This window comes from Chelonia mydas, chromosome 13 (genome assembly GCF_015237465.2).
Source record: "Chelonia mydas isolate rCheMyd1 chromosome 13, rCheMyd1.pri.v2, whole genome shotgun sequence".
NCBI classification, from domain to species: Eukaryota; Metazoa; Chordata; order Testudines; family Cheloniidae; genus Chelonia; species Chelonia mydas.
This window is the reverse complement of record NC_051253.2, coordinates 25,277,334-25,300,008: the sequence shown is the minus strand read 5'-3', so window position 1 is coordinate 25,300,008 and position 22,675 is coordinate 25,277,334. Positions and strand designations below refer to the sequence as shown.

Here is a 22,675-nt window from a genome sequence, read left to right as displayed (position 1 = left end):
AAAGGTCCCCCCACCCTGCTCTCCTGCTGCTAATAGCTCACCTTCCCTGATCACTCTGGTTACAGTGTGTATGGTAACACCCATTGTTTCATGTTCTCTGTGTATATAAATCTCCCCACTCTATTTTCCACTGCATGCATCCGATGAAGTGAGCTGTAGCTCACGAAAGCTTATGCTCAAATAAATTGGTTAGTCTCTAAGGTGCCACAAGTCCTCCTTTTCTTTTTGAGTAATATTGTATCATCTGCAAATTTTTCTAGCTCAATGTTTACCCCTTTTCCAGATTATTTATGAATATGTTTAACAGCACTAGTCCCAGTATAGCCCCTGGAGGACACCATTATTTATTTCTCTCCATTCTGAAATCTGAGCATTTATTCTTACCCTTTGTTTCCTATCTTTTAACTGGAGTGCCTGGCAATGCTTTCATGATCATCTAACAATCCTTAATTTAATTTAATGACAAGCCTTTTGTTATCTTAATCACCCTGCCTCTGTTTATAAACAAACTCCCTGCCCCACGGGCAGAAGCTGGGAGCAGCACAGAACTCACATTCCACACTCAAGCTGTGTTGCAGTTGAGCTCCGTCTGGGGCTACAGCGTGCGCTGTGAACAGACCTCCAGTACGAAACTTGGGGAGGGGCAGGAGCCCCCTGCCCCCCCTAAATGGTGCCCCTGCAGCCCTGGCCACTTTGCTCACTCTCTGTGAGTCACTGGCCACTGCGGCTATTGTTCAACGCGCAGATGAGAACAACTGCTGTCGAGTTCCCAGCCACGCTCTGTTCCATTGGATCTTTTCTGTCTGGGCAACTGATTTAATGACGCAAGGCAAAACAAACAAACAAGCAAGCAAAGCTCTCTGAGATCCAAGACAGATGTCTCTGGAGAGGGGCTGGCTCGCAGATGAGATTGGGATGATTGTTAAGAGAGATAAACTGCTTAATTAAAACTCTTTTCCTACTTCTGGGGCTCTGTTTAAAACTAGGCTTATATTTCTCCTTCCCTCATATTGTACCATCTTCTCTGCTTCTACTTTTCTTTTGTCCTCACCATGGGACTCTCTCTGTTGTGAGCTTCCTTACGACAGTGCCCGGACCATCTGTTAATAACTCTCCTGACAAGCAGTTGTTAACCATGCAGGCATAGGAGCCGACTTCATGGGTGCTCTGGGGCTGGAGCACCTATAGAAAAAAAATAGTGGGTGCTCTGCACCCACCGGCAGCCAGCTCCCTGCCCCACCTCGCCTCCGCCTCCACCTCCTCCCCTGCATGCACCGCATCCCTGCTCTTCTGCCTACCTCCCAGCGCTTGCTGGCCACCGCCAAACAGCTGTAGCAAGCTCTGGGAGGAAGGAGGGAGGAGCGGGAACGTGGCATGTTCAGGGGAGGAGGCAGGAAAGAGGTGGGGCTGGGGCAGGGATTGGGGAAGGGGTTGGAATGGGGGCGGGAGGGGATGGGGCAGGGGTGGAATCAGGGCGGGGCCGGGGCAGAGAGGGGTCAAGCACCCACCAGCACCAGCAGAAGTCGGCGCCTGGGCATGCAGACTCTAGGCCAATTCAGCAAAGTATTTAAATAGATGCTTAAGTCCATCTCTGTTCAACAAAGCAGTTAAGCCAGTCCTTAATTTATAGCACATGCTTAAATCCCATTGGAGTCAATAGGATCTGGTCACATTGTAAAACGGAAGCATGCGCTACGATGCTTTGCGGAACTTGGATGGGATGGCTCATCTGCTTTCAGTTAAGCGTATGGTTTGGTCCTGGGCTGTTGCTTAAGCAAGGCCTCTCGATCTGATTTTTTCCAGCTGTATGCCGTGGGTTGTCACTTACACCACCGCACCAGGGTGTGAAATCCTGCCAGATCAGAGCGCTAGCCTTTCCCTCTTTCATCGCACAGGTGCAGATGACAACACAAGGTGCAAAGTGGGGGAGAATTAGGCCCACTGCCTCGGACTCCCATGCAGCGTGCAGCCAGGAAAGGAAGGCCCATGCTTGCCCTTTTCAAATTCTTCAAACAGCAGTGCCAGTTCCTCAGATTTCTCAGAAAGCCATACAAGGTAATAACATAGTCACTTGCTTTTTATGGGGCCACTGCAAAGCCATCAACCACTTGAGTGAAGCTAGCCTAGATACAGGGGCTGATTGGACGGTCTTAGAGGATTTTTTGGCTCCCCTGTAAGCTGGGATACACATTTTTTCCAGCAGTGTCTATTAAAAAGCAAGCCAGTGCATATGAACTTGTTTGGTTGTTCTAGGGGGTAATGCAGATCCACAGGTGAAATAAAACATGAAAGGGTTAGTGGCAGACCTCAGGTTAGAGGCACCAGTGCTCTGTTCACTCACTGCATTGTATAACAGTGATGGGTTAATTGTGCAAAGAGGCAGAGAAAATGCAAGGGACATGGACTGAACCGTACTCAGGGGAGTAGATCACCCCCAAAGACCTGCCATGTGTAACTTTTGGCTCCATGCTGTGGCTGGCTTAAGGGTCTGATCCACAGGTCATTTAAGCCAATAGAAAGACTCCCACTGACTTCAGTGGATTTTGGATCAGGCCCCTAATGAAGCCAATGGACCAAATCTGAGATCCTGACTGCGCAAATTCTCACTGGCTTCCATGGGAGTTTGGCTGGATAAAGACCATGTGAAGACCTCAGGGTGTGGCCCAGTGCTTTTTAAGAAGCACAAACTGGCTCATCGGTGAAGATGGTGGAGCCAACTGGGATGGGAATCCCAAAGTTTGCTACCCTCAGACTCCTCCTCAGTGGGACAGACACATTGGCATTCTGGCTGCCTTTCAATCTATATTTCCCATCCCCAGGCTGGTGTGCCTTATAATGTAACTGCTTCTCGGAGAATCATGGGGCCAAAACCACCCCACACAACTGCATTGACATCAGAGGGTATAAGCCAGGCTATGTCTACACTACAGCTTATGTTGACAGAACTTATGTCGCTCTGGGGTGTGAATAAACCACTCTCCTGAGCAACACAGTTACATCGACAGAAGCGCTCATATGCTCAGCACCATGTTGGTGGGAGAGCTTCTCCTGCTGACATAGCTTCTGCTGCTTGTGGAGGTGGTTTTATTATGCTGATGGGAAAGCTGTCTTCCTTTGGTATAGAGTGTCTCCACCAGACATGGTGCAGAGGCATTGCTGCAATGCTGTATGTGTAGACATGCCCCAAGTGCAGATTTTGGCCCACAGAAGCTAGAGATGGAAAAGACCTATTACATCCTATAAAGCTCATCCCCAAGGCCTGGTGCAGGACCGATCCCCACAGTACATTCTCCAGCACTTTGTCTTGTTCAGCATTAAATGATTCAAGTAATGTGGCTTCCACCCCTTTCTTTGGGAATCTATTGCACAGGCCGTATTTCTTTCCTCTTGATATGCTTGTAAAAACCCTTCTAATTACCCACAGCCCTTTGGCAAGCATTAAACCATTTGACTTTCTGTGCTCTACCCTTATCTTTCCCCTCTGTGGCTTCTCTCCTCACTTTTTCATGTCTAATACACAGAGATTATTTACCCCTCAGATCTCAGAACACTCCCTCAGGGACCTGCAGTGGCTGGTTCTTGTTCTTTTGCTTTTTGCTTTTTCAGTGACCTTGTATTGCATTATGTCTTCATTGCGGTGCTTTTTAGTATTCCCTGTTCTTCTTCCACACAGGTTAGTTCTTATGCCTGCTCCACTGCACCATGAACAGTACGTTTCCTAATTCCCTCACCATTGTCTTCCTGAACTCCAACAACTTTGTACCACAGAGCTCTCAGAAACCCCTTCTTTTCCATTTTGAGTTCAAGAAGCTTTTGGCCAGTAGCACGTACCTTCCCCGCTTCGCTTGTCTCCTCAATTAGATCCTCTTAACTCGTAAGAAAAAGACCCAGGATGACTTCTACTCTAGCTGAATTATCTGCTGTCCAGATCATAAGCTAATTTTGGAACCTTTTGATTATCCAGGTTTAGCTGTATTTGTGATGCCTTGTGAATTAACATTCCCCCCAGGAATAAAAATTGAGATTATCAAAGGAATCTAAGGGAATTAGGTACCAATTTCCATTGAATTTCACAGGGATCTGTGCATCTAATTCCCTTAGGGTCCTTGCAGCTACAGTATCCTGCAGTTTCAAGCTCCTTGGATTTTTCATCTATTCTATCTGTCAGTGCTGTGGGGATGTCTGGAAAGTCTGCTCACTCTAGCTTCACAGCTGTTTGTCATCTAGAACAGAAGAGCTGCCATACTGGGTCAGACCCTGGTCTATCTTGCCCAGTATCCTGTCTCCAACAGTTGGCAGAGTGTGCAGAACAGGGCAATTATGGAGTGATCCACCCCTGGCTTCCACTCCTGGCTTCTGGTAGTCAGACAGCTAGGGACATCCTGAGCATGGGGTTGTATCCCTGACCATCTTGGCTAACAGCCATTGACAAACCTGTTCTCTATGAATTTATCCAGTTCTTTTTTTAACTTTTCCTGTATCCTCGCCCACATGACCTTCCCCATTATTTAGACTATCTCACAGGCTGTGTAAATATTTCTGACATAGAAAGTGGATTTCTTCCCTTTCTAGCTCTCCTGGCTCTGCTTTTGCCATCAAAGATGATATTCCAGTTGTGAGAGACACCCCCTCAAGTTTCATCTCTTTGCCCTGGATCATACTCAGTCATTTAGTATCACTTCTAGTCCAGCTTGCTTATTTCCCATACTCCTTCCATTTGCTTATATCCGTCTTTTATTCTTACCCATCTTCTGATTCGCAGCACTGGTCTTCTACTTATTGGTCAAGTTGGAAGCACGTACAGGATTGCATTCTTAGCCAAAAGCTCCCTTCTATCCCTGTTCTATGGGCTTTAAAGCCACCTGAGGAATCCATATCTCCCCTTTGGTCACCAACAGAAACAAACATATCAGAAGGCTCAAGGCAACAGTCATTTGGTCAACTTTTGTCCTTCTGCAGTGGGGAGGCCTGGGTGTAACTGATGGCAGGATTTCAGCCAGCTCTCTGAACACAAAGAATTTACTGGCAAGCATAAATACTAGGGTGGAAGTGGGACAAAGGCACTGGACTTGGACCCTTCTTCACAAATGGGTCTTCTGCCCTTCTGTCTCCAATGCTCACCAAGCTGGCCTACTGGTTAATCCTTCCTCATGCTAGTTTAGTCTCCATCCTGTTCCTCACCGAGCCTAAGTATTATGAGGCAAATCCAACCCCTTCCACTGCAGCCCCCGAGGTTCCAACCTTTTGTTGCTCAGTCACACAGTTTAGTGAGATCCATTTGTAACTCTTCGCAGTCAATTTTGGACTTAACATTTTGAGTAATTTTGTATCATCTGCAAATTTTGCCACCTCACTGTTTACCCACTTTCCTAGATCATTCATGAATATGTTGAACAGTGCACATCCCTGTACAGATTCTTTGGGGACTCTGCTATTTACCTCTCTCCTTTGTGAAAAATGACCATTTATTCCTACCCTTTGTTTCCTATCTTTTAACCAGTTACTGATTCATGAGAGGACCTTTCCTCTTATCCCATGACAACTTACTTTGCTTAAGAACCTTTGATGAGGGACCTTGTCAAAGGCTTTCTGAAAAACTAAGTACACCATATCCGCTGGATCACCCTTGTCCACATGCTTGTTGACCCCCCCAAAGAATTCTAGTAGATTGGTGAGGCATGATTTCCCTTTACAAAAGCCATGTTGGCTCTCTCCCAACCTACTGTGTTCATCTATGTGTCTGATAATTCTATTCTTTACTACAGTTTCAAACAATTTGCCTGGTACTTAAGTTAGGTTTACCAGACTGTAACTGCCTAGATCACCTCTGGAGACTTTTAAAAAAACCCAGCTTTACATTAGCTACTCTCCAGTCATCTGATACAGAGACTGATTTAAGCAATAGTTACACACCACAGTTAGTAGCTCTGCAATTTCACATTTGAGTTCCTTCTTGGATGAATACCATTTGGTTCTGGTGATTTTAATTTATCAATTTGTTCTTAAACCTCCTCTATTGACACCTCAATCTGGGACAGTTCCTCATATTTGCCATCTACAAAGAATGGCTCAGGTGTGGGAATCACCCCCACATCCTCTGCAGTGAAGACAAATGCAAAGAATTCATTCTCTTTTCTACAATTGCCTTGGCTCCCGTGAGTGCTCCTTTTAGCACCTCCGTCATCCAGTGGCCTATTGGCTGTTTGACAGGGGTCCTGCTTCTGAAGTACTTAAAAAAATTGCTGTTAGTTTCTGTGTCTTTCACTAGTTGCTCTTAAAATTCTTTCTTGGCCTGCCTTATTATACTTTTACACTTGGTTTGCCAGAGTTTACTCTCCTTTCTATTTTCCTCACTAATATTTGACTTCCAATTTTTATAGGATGCCTTTTTACCTCTAACCACCTCTTTTACTCTGCTGTTTAGCCATGGTGGCATTTGTTTGGTACTCTTACTGGTTTTTTTTATTTGGGGTCCACATTTAGTTTGAGCTTCTAGTATGGTGTTTTTAAATAATCTTCATGCAGTTTGCAGGCATTTCAGCCTTGTGACTGTTCCTTTTAAACTCCGTTCAACTAGCTTCCTCATTTTTGTGTAGTTTCCCTTTCTGAAGTTAAATGCTACTAACTGTGGTGGGTTTCTTTAGCATTTTTCCTCCAGACAAGGAAGTTACATTTCATTACTTTAGGAGGATTATTAGAGTTTAATTATGTCAAAGGAGAGTGAGCCCCATTTACATTTCAAGAGGCTTAAAAATAATTCCTGTTACTCTCCTGCACCACATGCTGCTTTTCCCAGGCACCAAACCTATTAATTAATCCTCCTAGACCAAGCAGATTGTGAAGAGGGGAGAACAAGCACATGTAGTTGACAAAGGTGTTGATGAAGATCAAGTGATGTAAATGGCTGGCCAGCTGTGGAAATGCTTATTGTTCCATACTAGTGTTTTCCTCACACTTGTGAGGAAATGCTCCTGAACTGTGTGTATTAAATATAGGTACATTTCCAAAAGGGGTGAGCCATGCAGTCAACCCGACTACACAGACAAACTGGGTAATTGTGCATGCAAATTGGTAGCTAGATATCTAATTGGCCACTTATGTGGGCAACCAAACTGCACATGCAGTAGGGGTGGTAATAATAAAATAAAACAATAAAATAATAATAATAATGATTAAATGTTAGCTACGTATCCTATCTCTGATCTAGCACTTTTCACCAGTAGACCTCAAAGCGCTTTACAAAGAAGCTCAGTATCCTCTGTTTATCTACAGAGGCTGGCATAGCCTGGCTAATTTCCACTCCTACCCCTCCCACTGTAGTTTACCCCTTAGCTGTGGGAGCGCATCTGGAGAGGAAAGACCTGCTCATTCTCCAAACCCATTAATTACTTGGTATTTCTGCTGAGAACACCAATTAATGTCACTTGTCATCAGGGTCTTTGCGATGTGCGTCCTGTCTGCTGGGAACTAGACTGGCATAAGTAACTTATCGCCCACTAGCCAGTGAACAGCCACGAGATAGTAAAGCCTTTCAATCATTCCCAGCCTGGATGAGGTTCAAGCTAGTGATCTAGAGGTTAGATGGTGCAGTATCCACTATCAGTCTCCTGAGCCACCTCATCCTGTGAAAGAACTGACAGCTCCATCACTTCAGTGGTGCTTCACTGTTTTACACAGCTGAGGAAGTGGCCCCACAGCTTTAAAAAATGCTGATACTGTGGCCCAGTACAATGGTAATCGATGTCTGTTTGCCAGGTTGATGGTGCTAAGGGTAACGTGTGATACTCTACATTTACTGCTGTTGCCAATAAGGATCCTGAGAATTATGCTACCGTATTCTACAATATTGGAATAAACGTGTGCTCGTGCTGTAAATTACCCAACAGCATGATATTACACAGGTAATCAACTCCTAGCTCAGCAATTCAGAAAAATGTCCTATGCTTATCTATATCTCTGTTGAACCGATACATACCCTGCTATCTATCTGATCAGTGTTTGGAATTTATCAGATTTTCTAAATATTTTTCACTGGCACTAGTTAGATTCCCTCCTCAAGTCTTCTACAGAACAGAGACAAAATAAATTAAAAGTCCTGTCGCATCCACTTTTGTGGGAGTCACCCAAACAATTATACACTCCTCTTCTACCTAGGAAGTAAAAGTTTAAACAATGAACCTCAATCCCAGAGTCATGGACATTCTTGCTGACTGCAACCACACTGGTATGGAAACAAGTAAGAAAACAGAAAGAAACACAGGTGGAAGGATGGAAAATGTGGTAAGGACAGAAATGTACTTGTAATATTGATTTTGAAGCTCTTGTGGGAGATATTACAAATAATAAATGGAACAAGAAACTCTAACGTATGAACTTGACAGATATTTAATCAGATATTACTTCAAGTTTCTGAACCCATGATTTGTTTTTGCACTCCAGAAAGTGTAAGTGCTAACCAAGCCAAGGGAGAAAGAGGCAAGATAACACTGGTAAATTATTATTCCCTAGCAAACTTTTTAATGGTCTATTTTAAAACTGTATAGTGGAGCTTTGCAATAGCCTTTTAACAAACTGAAAGCTTATCCAAGTCATTAATTTACTCTTGGATTACAGTGAGCTGTCCTTCAGCACCTCGGACAGCTCTCAATGCAACATTAACCTATCACACAGCTCTGCAAACTCTACCTTTCAAAGGTTTCAGAGTAACAGCCGTGTTAGTCTGTATTCACAAAAAGAAAAGGAGTACTTGTGGCACCTTAGAGACTAACCAATTTATCTGAGCATAAGCTTTCGTGAGCTACAGCTCACTTCATCGGATGCATAATATGGAAAGTGTAGAAGATCTTTTTATATACACACAAAGCATGAAAAAATACCTCCTCCCACCCCACTCTCCTGCTGGTAATAGCTTATCTAAAGTGATCACTCTCCTTACAATGTGTATGATAATCAAGGGGGGCCATTTCCAGCACAAATCCAGGGTTTAACAAGAATGTCTGGCGGGGGGGGGGGGGGTAGGAAAAAACAAGGGGAAATAGGTTACCTTGCATAATGACTTAGCCACTCCCAGTCTCTATTCAAGCCTAAGTTAATTGTATCAAATTTGCAAATGAATTCCAATTCAACAGTTTCTCGCTGGAGTCTGGATTTGAAGTTTTTTTGTTGTAATATAGCAACTTTCATGTCTGTAATCGCATGACCAGAGATTGAAGTGTTCTCCGACTGGTTTATGAATGTTATAATTCTTGACATCTGATTTGTGTCCATTTATTCTTTTATGTAGAGACTGTCCAGTTTGACCAATGTACCTGGCAGAGGGGCATTGCTGGCACATGATGGCATATATCACATTGGTGGATGTGCAGGTGAACGAGCCTCTGATAGTGTGGCTGATGTTATAAGGTCCTGTGATGGTGTCCCCTGAATAGATATGTGGGCACAGTTGGCAACGGGCTTTGTGGCAAAGATAGGTTCCTGGGTTAGTGGTTCTGTTGTGTGGTATGTGGTTGCTGGTGAGTATTTGCTTCAGGTTGGGGGGCTGTCTGTAGGCAAGGACTGGCCTGTCTTCCAAGATTTGTGAGAGTGTTGAGTCATCCTCAGGATAGGTTGTAGATCCTTAATAATGCGTTGGAGGGGTTTTAGTTGGGGGCTGAAGGTGACGGCTAGTGGCATTCTGTTACTCACGAAAGCTTATGCTCAAATAAATTGGTTAGTCTCTAAGGTGCCACTAGTACTCCTTTTCTTTCTACCTTTCAAAGCAGCAAGCGAAGGTTAACTCTACACTTGTGTCTCCATAATGATGTAAATGATTTCTTTCCCTCCAGAAATGTTAGGTCAATAATTTCAACTGAGTCTTTCTAGTTGCTGACAGAACAGAGGAGACACGGTGCAGAATTCAGAATTCAAAGCCTCCCATTCACATCACCACAACACCCTCTGAAACAGAAGCACAGAGTTCATAACTCCACTGGAATAACAAGCACTGAAATGTGGCACACAAAGAGGAAGCATTCTGCTCTCAGGTTAAAGTCTGGGGTAAGAGTCAGAGTTACTCCAGTTTTATATCTGTACAACAGAGTAGAATGTGACCCAGGGCTCAGTACAGCAGTGAATTTTTTTTAACACCATTAGAAATTATTTTAAAAACACAAAAAGCACAAAAAGTTTTTGTTCTTAATTCTATGGTGAAATTTACCCCTATGACGAGATCTCCCACAAGGGCCGTGCACCACTTATGTCTTGCTTCCATGCCAGTTTCTAGCAGAGCCCAAGCTAGTGTGGCTTCTTTCTGTTTGTTTCCTTTAATATATGTGTAACTCATGTCTTCCAGAGTACACCTAGGTCTGGAACCAAGGCTTGGTCTTCAAATTTGGTGCCTAGCCAGAAGAGGGAGTGCAGTGCGTACATTTGTTTAGGTGGATCCCACAATAATGATTGCTAGAGGACTTTTCATTGTTCTGTCCTGTCAGAGACCTGGGGAGGCAGCAGGCTTGAAATTTAAGTGGTACATAGATAGCACTTGCATGAGCCCTCTCCACAGGCCTGACTTTCACCTGGAAGGAGAAAGATTAAAGGGGCTGCTTCATTTCATAAGCCATTTTGCATTTCAGCTACTTCTAATCAACTTTGCATATGACAACAGAAGGTAGCAGGTAGATATTTAGTCCTTAACATAGATTAGGTATTTGGGGGCACTTTAAAACAGCTGTTTTAATAATGCAGAAACAGGGCCAAATCCTAAGAGGTGCTGAGCACCTGTAACTCACTGTAATTGATGGGACTTCTAGGTGCTCAGCAGCTATAAGCATTTATCCCATCGTGAGATCTCAAAGGTAGCTAATGGGCATGCATTCAGCATGATATCTTCCTGTGGATGATTATTATTATGATACTATCCCTGCACACTGTAATGACTCATGAAGTTCTATATATATATATATATGGGAATAAAAGACCCATCAAGTGATTTACAATATTCAGTCTGGGAACAGAGGACACGCATTTCCCACATGGTCCTTAAGTTGTTATTGCTTCTCCAGTTGTTCAGAGTACAATGGTGAATCCAATCTCTCTCCCAGCAACACTCTGACATGTCCCCATGCATCTTTGTGTCAACTGTACAGAAAAATACGTTTTTCCTCCGTTCAAAAGTTGCCAGCATAACAGATGAGAGAAAAAGATTCCAATTTTCAAGATACAAAAGAATTTAAATATTTAAAGTACTCTAGTAGGCTGAAGGACACCCAGATCTCCTGCTCCCTGCCTTTTCCCTCCTCCTTCCTCTCTCTCCCCCCTCCCCGGCACGTCTAGGCAATACAAAACAACATGCAACCTTAACTACCATGACTGAGGTAAGATCTAGGCATAATAAGTAAATCTCAAGGATATAATGGCAGCCTGTAGTGTCAGCCTCGGTTCTGAACAGTCTTGCATCTGTGGATGTGTCATAGCTTCAGTGTTACTTGAATGTGGTTTTTAGTGATTTAATGCACAGCACAGAGCTCTTTTCTGGGCGGTTAACGATATAAAAGATGCCTTTCCTGATTCTTGACTGTGAACAAAGACTGAGATAGTCACACTTTATCAACAGAGCAAGAGCAAGACCCTTTCTGTAGAAGTCACTATAATTACAGGTTTAAATAGAAAGCTAAATTTCGGAGGCCTTGATAACAGTTTCTTGGATCATGGCAGTGACTGCACTATGGTAAGAAAAGAATTCAGTTGCTTACACAAACCTTTAGTTGACTGAGGTAATCTCTTGGCATTTGATTTGACAAGCTTCTGAGCACATCCTGTCAAGGGCTGAGGTCCCTCAACTCCCATTGACTTCACTGGGCACTGAAGCAACTCAGCATCTGGCAAGGTCAGTCCCCTTGGGATGAACTTTTAGCCCCATGATGTTGCTTTGTAAAGTCAAAAGGTACGAAAGAAAAATCAACATTTTGCTTCAAGTTAGATCCCTCCATTGTCGTGACAGAAGGAAATGACAGCATACTTTTGGATCCCACCAGATTTCATACAAATTCTCTTAGGACAGTAGCAAACTGCTTCTCAAACGATCTCAGTGCCTTTGCTTTAGCACTCTAGCCCAGCCAGTCATTTGAAACATTTTTTCAATGTAAAACGTTTCCATGTTGCTGCTGAAAATTTGTTTATCTTTATCTTTGGGTTTATGTCCCCAGGCTAACATCTATGCTGTGTTGAAAGCAGCGACTCACATTCATTCTATCACAACACTTGAAATTTGATATACTTGACTTAGACTCCCTTTTGAACCTTTGATTTTATTTCTGTTTGCAGACCTCTGATTAAGTTCTTTGAACTTGGCTCCAAGAAAGATGGTTGAGGAGATTTTTCTTAAATGATAAGTAATACAAAGGGAAATTAAAGATATAAATTGGTGATAGGAAGCCAGTGTCCAAGTTACACATAATACATTATCCCACCACACACAATTTATCTTTTGACACATGCCACTGTAGCATATGGTGCATGTGCAAATGATGAAGATGCAGAATTACAGAAAGGCTGAGTTTCTGGAAGAAATCAGTCTTCATCTGGGCTATTACTTCATCATTATTTCTATTGCATTAGCACTTAAGGACTCCCAACAGGCTATCTTGTACTAGGCACTGAGCAAACACACAACACAGAGACTGCTTCTGCCCCTGAGAACTCGGAATCTAGGATTTAGACAATACACAACACAATCCCAGTTCAGGAAAGCATTAAACCCTAAGTCCATCCATATTCAGCAAAGCACACTTAACTTGAATATACTCAAGTCTCATGGAAATCAGTGGGATTTAAGCACCTGTTTAACTTTAGGTACATACTTAAGTACTTTGCTGAATAGGGATCTGGATTGTTGATTTGGGGCCAAGGTAACAGCAGAGACAGGTGTGATTGCAATAAAACTATTGCATTTCTAAGGGTATGTGAACTATGCACCAGGACCAAACTCCACCCCCCTCCCGCCCCCCCAGCAACATTATAATTTTGCCTAATATTTCATAGCTGAATAAATGAGTTTCACTATAACTGCAATAAAAGTGACATTAACTCTCTGGAAAACACTGTCCCTGGGGCACCTTGAGCGGATGAAACAGGACTACTTTGAATGGCATTGCACAAGTACTCCTGACAAGCCAAACTGTTCTCTTTAGACAATTAAATCTTTATTTCCATGGGTATCATTTTGATATTTTGCCTCATGTTAGCCATTTTCCAGATGATATTTTAACAAGTCTTCTTTCGCCCAATTAGATATGATGCTAGAACAAAGTCCAATGGAGGAAATACAGCTCCTAGAAACCCAGGAGCCTCGTTTGCATGCACCTGGCTCCTCCGAGTCATTGCTAAGCTCACAGAGCAGCCTTTGGTTGGCGTCTCTACGCTGATTTGTTTCCCAGTGTGTTATTCATAGGCTTCATTCTCCAGCACAGTGATAGCTTTGCAAATAATAATAAAAGACGATGAATGGAGTATAATGAACAAATAGGATTTTCAGAGTAGCGATCAGGATTGCCAGGGCTCTGTGCATGTCAGAAACAGCTAACTTTTAACACCAATTCAATTACAAAAGACAACACAAGAGTGGGCAAGATTCCTGCAGACACCTGCATGTTAAATATATTAGTAGACAATGGTTATCCAGTGACATAATGTCAAACCATAGACTGAATTTGTATTTTTATAATCAGCCCCTTTTTTCCTTCTTACTGTAGGAATGCTTAGATTTATTTATGCTGTCTGAAGGCAGCACCAGAACAGTTGGGGTTTTATGCCACTATAATCTTTTTGGACTATAAAAAACAACTCATGTCTTTCCATAGCATATGGTTCTCTCCTTATAACAACATACCAGAACTTTCAATTAAGTTTTTGGAAACAGTGCTGCTATACACATGACTCATTTCAAAAGTGCATTAACAAGTGAAATAATCCCTCTTTGCCAAGTCTTTTTTCATCAGGAAACAAAACAGTACCTGGTGTCTTTCTTTCTTTATGCATTGACAACCCCCCCCCCCACCAGATCTCGTTCCATCGACACTGAGCCTGAGTGGAAATCATCCAGCTACATATTATAATATTCTATAATGGTCCTGCCAGCACTGACCTGATTAATGTCAGTTCCCTGATGATTGCTTTTGAATACAGGAAACATTTAGCCTATTCATTCATCTGAGCTTGAGAATGGTCGATACTTACAGGACCCAGGACAGTTTCCTACTCCAAGTGGATCTATCAACCCCTGCAGTATTTTCTCCTGTCATGAATCTTATGTCACCCTCCTAATGTGTGTCCACGTGTGCATGCATGCACACACACACATGCATATATATGTTGGTTAACATGCAGTTCCTGTTTCTCAATCGCTTTTCCTGAACGCAATCAGTAAAAGTGAGCCTGGTAATCACCAGATAAGGCAACCCTAACACCCAGATCATTCTTTACACCAGTGGATTTAGAAGTTTTTATCATCAGGCCCCATTTCTGCAAAGCAAATGGCCTCAAGCTCCAGGCTCCCATATGCTAATGGCAATGGGCCAGATCCTCACCGGGTGTAAGGCAGCGTCACTCCACTGAAGTCAATGGAGCTGAAGCTCTGGTCCAATATTCATATAGATCAACTGTTCGTGGAATAGAGCATACTGCAAACTTAATCTTGACGTGTTTGAGTAAGATGGGGAGCTTGTTTCTGTGTGTGGTGCTTGCTGACGAACTCAGGCTGGAACTGGAGCGTAGGTTGTGAAATTCCCGAGGGCACGGGGACTCCACGGGAGGGACAGAATGGGTGGGGAGGTGGAGTGGCATAGCAGGAGCTCCCCACAGCCTTTTCACTGCTGAGACTGTCTCCCTCTGGGTTTCCTCCTCCTTGAGGTCCCCCATCGCCATTCTGTCCCCTTCTCTACCAACAAGGCTTTCAGACTCATGGCTGCTACTCCTCCTTGCCCAAAGTCTCCACCCCAGCTGGGTACCCGCAGGTGGGGCAGTGGAGGAGAGACGATTGCCTGTTCTTAGTGCTGGAGCCACGGTTACGCCGGCCGGGAGTAGCGGGTACCACAGGATGTGCCCACCTCAGACCCTGCCCTCTGCTGGGCACGTGGGAGAGATCGCCAGAGCTCTAGCTGTCCCAAGGGTCAGGAAATGTAAAAGAAAACCCTGTACAGTGATTGCCATATTTTTATACGCAACATTGTTAAGTAAAAATGTAAAACAAAGGATTTCAGGCCCCACACAGACATCATCATAATATTGTTTAGGAATAAATTAACTAATTTGCATGAGACCTGACCCCTTGCTCATGAAACCGTGCCTCCCACTGCACCTCCCACCGACACACTCGCTAACCCCTCACATACCCTGCCCCCCTGGTGCCCCCCCACCAACATGTTCACTAACTCCCCCCACACCCTGCCTTACACTACCCTGCCACTGACACTCTCGCTAATCCCACTCACACCCTGCCTTACACCACCCACCACACCAATGCGCTCACTAACTCCCGTCACACCCTGCCTCACATCGCCCCTCCCACCGACACACTTGCTAACTCCCCTCACACCCTGCCTTACACTGCCCACTGACACACTCTCTAACTCCCCTCACACCCTGCCTTACACCATCCTCCCATGGACACCCTTGCTAACTCCCCTCACACCCTGCCTTACACCATCCTCCCATGGACACCCTCGCTAACTTCCCTCACACCCTGCTTTACATCCTCCTCCCATGGACACCCTTGCTAACTCTCCTCACACCCTGCCTTACACTGCCCACTGACACACTCTCTAACTCCCCTCACACCCTGCCTTACCCCATCCTCCCATGGACACCCTTGCTAACTCCCCTCACACCCTGCCTTACACCACCCACTGACACACTCTCTAACTCCTCTCACACCCTGCTTACACCATCCTCCTATGGACACCCTTGCTAACTTCTCTCACACCCTGCTTTTCACCCCCTCCCACCGACACTCTCTCTAACTCCCCTCATGGCACCACCCCTTGCACTGACATGCCTGCACATATTCTGTAACTCCACACACATTCCCTTTGAGCTCCAACAGATAGCCACCCCGCTCTGCATGTTCCGTTTCTCAGAATCTTACTCAAATGCACGTTCTTAACTCTGACCTCCTGTGACCACAGGCATCCTGGGTGTTGTTAATAACAGCACTATTACCATTTTCATATACTGCATTCTCATCTGTAGATCTCAAAGTGCCTTACAAAGTCAAAGTGAATATCATTACCCTTATTTTACAGATGGAGAAACTGAGGCACAGAGAGGGGAGACACTTGTCCAAGGTCACACAGTGAGCATTATCATCATTTTATATGGTGAGATCCAGGATTTTTAGTCACAGCATTTAGGATATGCATGAGAAGGAGCTTAGCTATGAGGTCCTTGTTAATACCTCCATAACCTCTACCTGTTTATATTGCAATAATCGGACTCCACGTTGACATTACTATTATGACTCAGCAATTATGCAAATACACTGCAAAGGTAAGAAGTATTTGGATAGCAGCTGAGGACCAAACTGGTACCCTATCTACCTTGCCTTCCAGGTTTGATGGTCGTAAATGGAGGGGAGGAACTGTTTCCAAATCTAAACCTTGGTGTTTTGCAGCTGGAGCTCAGATGTAATTTGAACTTTCTCATCTCAAGTAATTCCTCTTGGAGAGTTTTCAGGAGTGCTATCAGTGCTCCAGTCTTTCCTGGGGTGCCTGCATTTTAAAGATCATGGAGAGAAAAATGGCAGCTGCCATGCATGGGCAGCCACGTATCTTCCCTCTTTTGCAAGCCGAAATGGCGGCAACTGTCATTTTCCTTAGATTCGTGCTGCAACAGAAGATTTATTTTCATGCATTTGTCGCTGCGATCTTTGGTAGCGCTGAACACACTGGCCTCCCCATTCAGACATACAGTGTAGCAATGCACTTATCTGCAGCATCCTTGTAATTATTACCCAAATGTGCACCATGGAAACCAGAATGAAGGGGAACTCCCTGTGCAATATGAGATTGCCGTCTGTCTGTTTTAGGGGGGAGAGCGGAGGGGACCACCTACATTTTGAACACCTTTGGCATTGGCTCTTGACTCTTTCCAAAGGGCAACACACAATGCAGACAACAGCATGTGGGCCCCAGGAGCCAGTCCATAATGCAGCCTGAAGGGGAAATAATAAACAGGAGTCGGGGGGGGAACACCCTAAAACTAAAGGAAGCAGCCTTCCCTTCCTCCATCAAGACTGTACCTACACCAGCTCTGCGGGGTGGTGGCAGGGAATAGTATCAGAATCAGCTGTGCTGTCTGGCATATCCCCCTTAAAGACCCCTGGATTCCCAGAAGAAACATGGATGGAAGGTACTGCTGCAATGGGCAATATTCATTCCCACACAGTCCCCTCCACAGCTTCTAATGCACATCTTCTGATGGCAGCACAGCTCCCACAGGAGCAATGCCCCTAGGGGAAGGAAGGCCTCCAAGCCCAGTATCTGAGAACTGCAGAGATCTGGTGTTCTGATAATTTCCCCATGGTGGCTGGGGATTGGCACAATTTGAGGACATAGCCCAGCCTCTGCAGTAAAGAGAATATCTCTGGATCTCTGTGGCTTTAAAGCCAGGGATATTTCAGCTATGTATCTGCAGTGAAGCCAGCATAAAGTGACCACCCAAGAGACCAGCAAACATCCATTGCCTGGAATAAAGAGCAAGCACAATTGCCTGGGAACTCTTAAGGATACAGACTGGAATAGCACAGGCCAGGAGGTGGAGTCCTTAGGGCAGTGTTCAGACATGGCACTAGTGGGCAACGTCCCACACGTTCTCCCCACTGAGCTGTCCTTTGCTTTCTCTATGAGCCAGTCAAGCTGCCTCTCCCTCCAGCACCTGTTCTCACTATGCAGCACAGGGTGATGAACTAAAATATTCATAAACAACACAAGGCCAGATTGTGCCTTGACATTACTGGCGCCCACGAGGGGTGCTGTGGAGCTGCTCTGCCCTGCCACAAGCTCTAGGAGGGAGTGTACCTCAAGCAGGCGCAGAGCTCTAAGGCATGCAGCACGTGCTCCCCAGTATGCGTTAGCCAGGGGCCGCAAGGTCGTGCCCTAGAGGGTCCTAGGAAGATGCAGTCCTGTCTTATGCTCAGTGCAGCAGGGGTCGGACAAGGAGGGTAGAAGGCTCCTAGCTCTGCCTACACTGCCCATGCACACAAGGGCCAGGCTCAGCCTAGCCCATGATTTTTTGCATATCTATAGAGCCTTCCAGCTGCAGCTCTCTATGCCCTTCACAAGCATCATGAATAACTCTTCCCAGCCTCGCCACTGGCAAAGATGGGCTTCCACCAGGAGCTAATTTGGCCTATTATCCCTATTTGGAGATGAAGAACCTGATGCTAAATGACTTGCTTATGGTCACATAGCAGGGCACTGGCAGAGCAGGACCAGAACGCAGCTCTCTTGACTCTCAGTCCTCTTCTTTATCCGTAAGGCCAGTTGAATTTTTGACAGCCCCATATTTGTTGCTCCTACTCCCGACTCCTGGTGACCTTATAGGGATTAGAGTCCTGTACAGCCCTCGAAGGTTGATGGTTATTACTTATGCATTTTGACAAGCAGGGCTCGGAGTCATCTACTGATGAAAAGTGCTATATAAGCTAGGCATTAGTATTATTACAACTGTGTCCTGTCTTATGATGTGAATTGTCACAAATTGCATAACTTTTCTATGCCTCAGTTTCCCTGTAAAACAGGGACAATTGTTAGAGTTGGTCAAAATTTGTCATCTGGAAAGTGTTTTCATCATAAAATGGCCTTTAAAAAAAACAAAAAACTTTTTGCAAAAAAATTGATATCTTCTGTTTTTCACAAAATTGCACAATGGCATTGTTTTTTTGTTTTTGTTTTTTTTACCAAAATCGTTAACAAAATTGTCATTAAAAATTTTTTTAAAACTATTTTTTAACTGAAAACTGGCTTTAGAAAATGATTTCAGTAAAAGCTTTGGTAAGAAATATCACCAAAAAGGTCAGGAGAAGTATAAAATGGGTTCATTTCGAGCCCTGTGAAATGGAAACCATTTTGAATTTTTTTGGCAAAATTGGTTTCCTGTATTTTGCACAGCTCTAACAATGATATTTGTAAGAATACAAGAGGAAATGCTAGACTATCTAGAGTTGTAACATTTAATGCAAAAACATAGTTTTGGAAGGAAAACCTCACACTTCAGGGTTAAAGCCAATCTCCAACTATTAGGGATTGGGATGAGAACTTCATGGGGACTGATTATCCCAGTTCTCTCTACGGCAGGATTCTTGCACTTTCCTCTGAATTGTCTGGTGCTGGGCATTATCTGAGCCAGGATATTGGGCTACATAAATGGTGAGTCTGAGACAGACTGGCAATTCCTACGCTCCTTTGCACTATAAAAAATTGGCCGTTTTGCTATGGTTGTTCTGGTGCCCTGGTTGTGTTTGCTTTCCGCAGACATTTGTGCCACTGAGTTTCAGCCATGGCATGAGTGTTCCAGAAGAGTGAATTTCAAAAGCACATGCCAAGCTTCCTTGAAAGCAAATAGTCTCTCTCAGTGAGAGCTGACTCCAGAAGCAAGTGTGGACTCATCCAGACCTTGACTTAACAAAGCACTTAAACACATGCTTAACTTTAAGCATGTGAATGATCCCACTGGCATCACTTGGGACTGCTCACACAGTTAAAATTAATCATATGCTTTAGGGCTGAAGCCTGCAAAGCACACTCTAACCCAGATCCAGCTGTGCTCTTAAGCACACGCATTCTTTTTAGGAAGGTAAGTGGTCCCATTGACAGTACCAGCAATACTCGTGTTTAAAATTAAGCATGTGTTTAAGTGGTTTGCAGGACTGGGATCAAAGTGCTCAGCACTTTGCAGGATATGAGTCTAAGGCCCAGATCTACAAAGGCATTTAGGCATCTAACTATGATTTCAATGGGAGTTAGGTACCAAAATAGCTTTGAGGATCTGAGCCTAAGTGCTTTGCTGAATCAGAGCCCCAGTCAGGGAACTGAAACAATGCCATGTGGCTTATCTGACCCAAACACAGCTTGACTATTGAATATTCACAGAGAACAGTTTGCCATTCCTTCTGCGTTAAAAATATTGACCTTCAACACTGGGTAAATCAAAGGAAACTGCAATCAGCTCACAGGTATTCCATGGCAGAAGCAGCAGCAAAATTAACCCAATGGTTATTACTGTGTAACATTTGTATTGAGGGACCAGGTGAATAACGTTTGCTTGGCTCTGCACACTGCGGTTGTGAGGCATAATTCATTAGCACTTGTAAAGTGACTTGTACTTGGGAGATGAAAGGGACTCTCCATGCGCCAAGTGTTATTATTGCTCTGGTACCTCAACTTTTTAATAAGGATATTGAATGACTCCTCCAAGTCAGCGCATTGCTTTTTAACGTCTCAATGGCTGTTTTCACAAGCGCCATCCTAGCGTGCCAAAAAATAACTTACTAGAAAAAAAAATCATAAACAATGCACAAAGCTTAATGCCTCTGCCAGTTGCTTCGTGGTAGGAGAATAAATGTCCCGCTGTTTACATTCACTTGGTTAAGAACCCAGACACAGTAATCTACCAATTAGAGAGTGACCTGAAACCGCACGTTCTACGCAAGTGGTTGACATTCATGTTGCACTGACTTGTGCTACCTACTTGGCACTAACCATGTGTTTAGATGATTGATTTCATTAGTCCTACCACTCCTTGCTTATTAAAGTGCATCCATTTCAACCACTGGGAGCCCATCCAACTTCAGACGACCACGTTACCAACTGAAGGAGAGGCTCCAGCCCAGTCCCAGCAGGATCCATCCTGATCGTACAAAAGCCAGAGTGAACAGTTCAGCCTCACATGATCATCTCTGGCTTTGTTGAACAAGCTGGGGGTGAGGGTGGGGGTGGATGAGTGCCAGAATCAAGGGACTCTGCTGAGAACACCTGGCCACTGGCATCCCTGACTGTCAGCAGATGCACGCCCGCTGATTGCAACTGCCAGGAGGGAAGGCAAGGAGAGCCTGTCTGGAACATGGGGAGGACTCAGACTATTAGAGCTATATAATTCAGCTGGAAAACTAAGCAGAGTGACTGAGCTTTGCAGAGAGCAGCTCCAGAGGGCCCTGGGGGCAGGGGCGGAACAGAAATCTAGTCTTAGAAGCTGTGGAACTCCTGTGCAGATTTCGTTCTATCCTTTAGGCTGTGAAGAAGGCTGGAACCCTTGTGCCTCCCCTTACATGAAGGATTTTGGCCTGTGTGGGGATGGCTAGCCATGGAGTCTTTCGCCCTAGGTCACTTGCTGAAATCCAGCCGAAGGTGGTGATGGCTTTTGGCTACTACCTTCTGATGGCTGCCTGTATGAAATGCATTTGATGTCCAGTTCAAAGGGGACAGGAGCCTGTAACACAAAAACCCAGTGGCACCGATTAGCCCCCTTGTTGGCAGTCCCAGCAAACAGGCCATGGATAATAGAAACTGAACTCAGCTTTCTTTCTTAGAGGTGACCCCTCCAGGAGGATGCTAAGGGAGTAGGGGAAACTTGCCCTGCTTCTACCCATGCATCTTACCCGTCCTGATTCAGGCTGACTTCTGTCTCCTGGGCTGTCAAGTCAATGACTTTCAATGCATTCACTTCAAATTTGTTTTTTGAAGGGATGGGCTGGATGCTAATATCCTTACTCCAGTTTAGTGGTCCCTTACTCCACTGACATCACTGACTAGGAGGGTGGTGAAGCACTGGAATCGGTTACCTAGGGAGGTGGTGGAATCTCCTTCCTTAGAGGTTTTTAAGGTTTGGCTTGACAAAGCCATGGCTGGGATGATTTAGTTGGGGATTGGTCCTGCTTTGAGCAGGGGGTTGGACTAGATGACCTCCTGAGGTCCCTTCCAACCCTGATATTCTATGATCATGCAGGGAGGTGCTATCTGGAGAAAGTGCAATTCTGCATAAGTAAGGCTATCGGAAACTGACCCTACGTGATTCCCAAAGATCATGGGGCTCTGGAATGCTAAAGGCACTTGGACTTTGAATTATTCTAGGTGAAACATACTGAGATTCCACTGGCCTCCTCCTGGTTTATTCTCAGCCAATACAAACCTTGTTGGTCTACCTGCTTTATTGGCTGTGGAGACATTTTTATGCTATTTGAATTGCCTCATGCCCAGTGTGGACTTTTCTGGGCTGTCTGCTGAGATTTTATAGCAATATCATTCTGCTGCACAACCATTTTGCTTCACAGCAAACCCATTCTAACATGGCAAAGCTTCACTGAGCTAAGACATACTGTGGAAGCCTGACTTGTTCTGCTTTCTAAAATCCATTTCCTCTACATTTATCTTCCCAGATCTAACATTTCCCAGGTAAGACGCAGAGGGCTATGAAACCACTGAAAACTTTTCCCCTGCCTTCGCAAGCATAGAAGGGTTCTCCCCTATCTAAACTTCCACACATTGAACTTCTAATTGCCAATGGTTTCCCATAAACAGCGATTAACATGGGGTTTTCAAAACCCTCTTTCTGATGCTTCCACTGTCTGAGTGGAGCAGAAAGGATCAACCAAGTGCACTGAACAAAGCAAGGCATCAATGGTGCAAACATATTCTCCAAATAACCAAGG

General features: G+C 44.5%; 1 protein-coding gene across 4 annotated transcripts in view; it reads right to left on the bottom strand.

Annotated features, from left to right (window-relative positions):
- DLGAP4 (DLG associated protein 4) overlaps positions 1-22,675 on the bottom strand; it is a 335,649-nt gene that overhangs the window by 211,944 nt on the left and 101,030 nt on the right. The gene's annotated exons all lie outside the window — the stretch shown is intronic.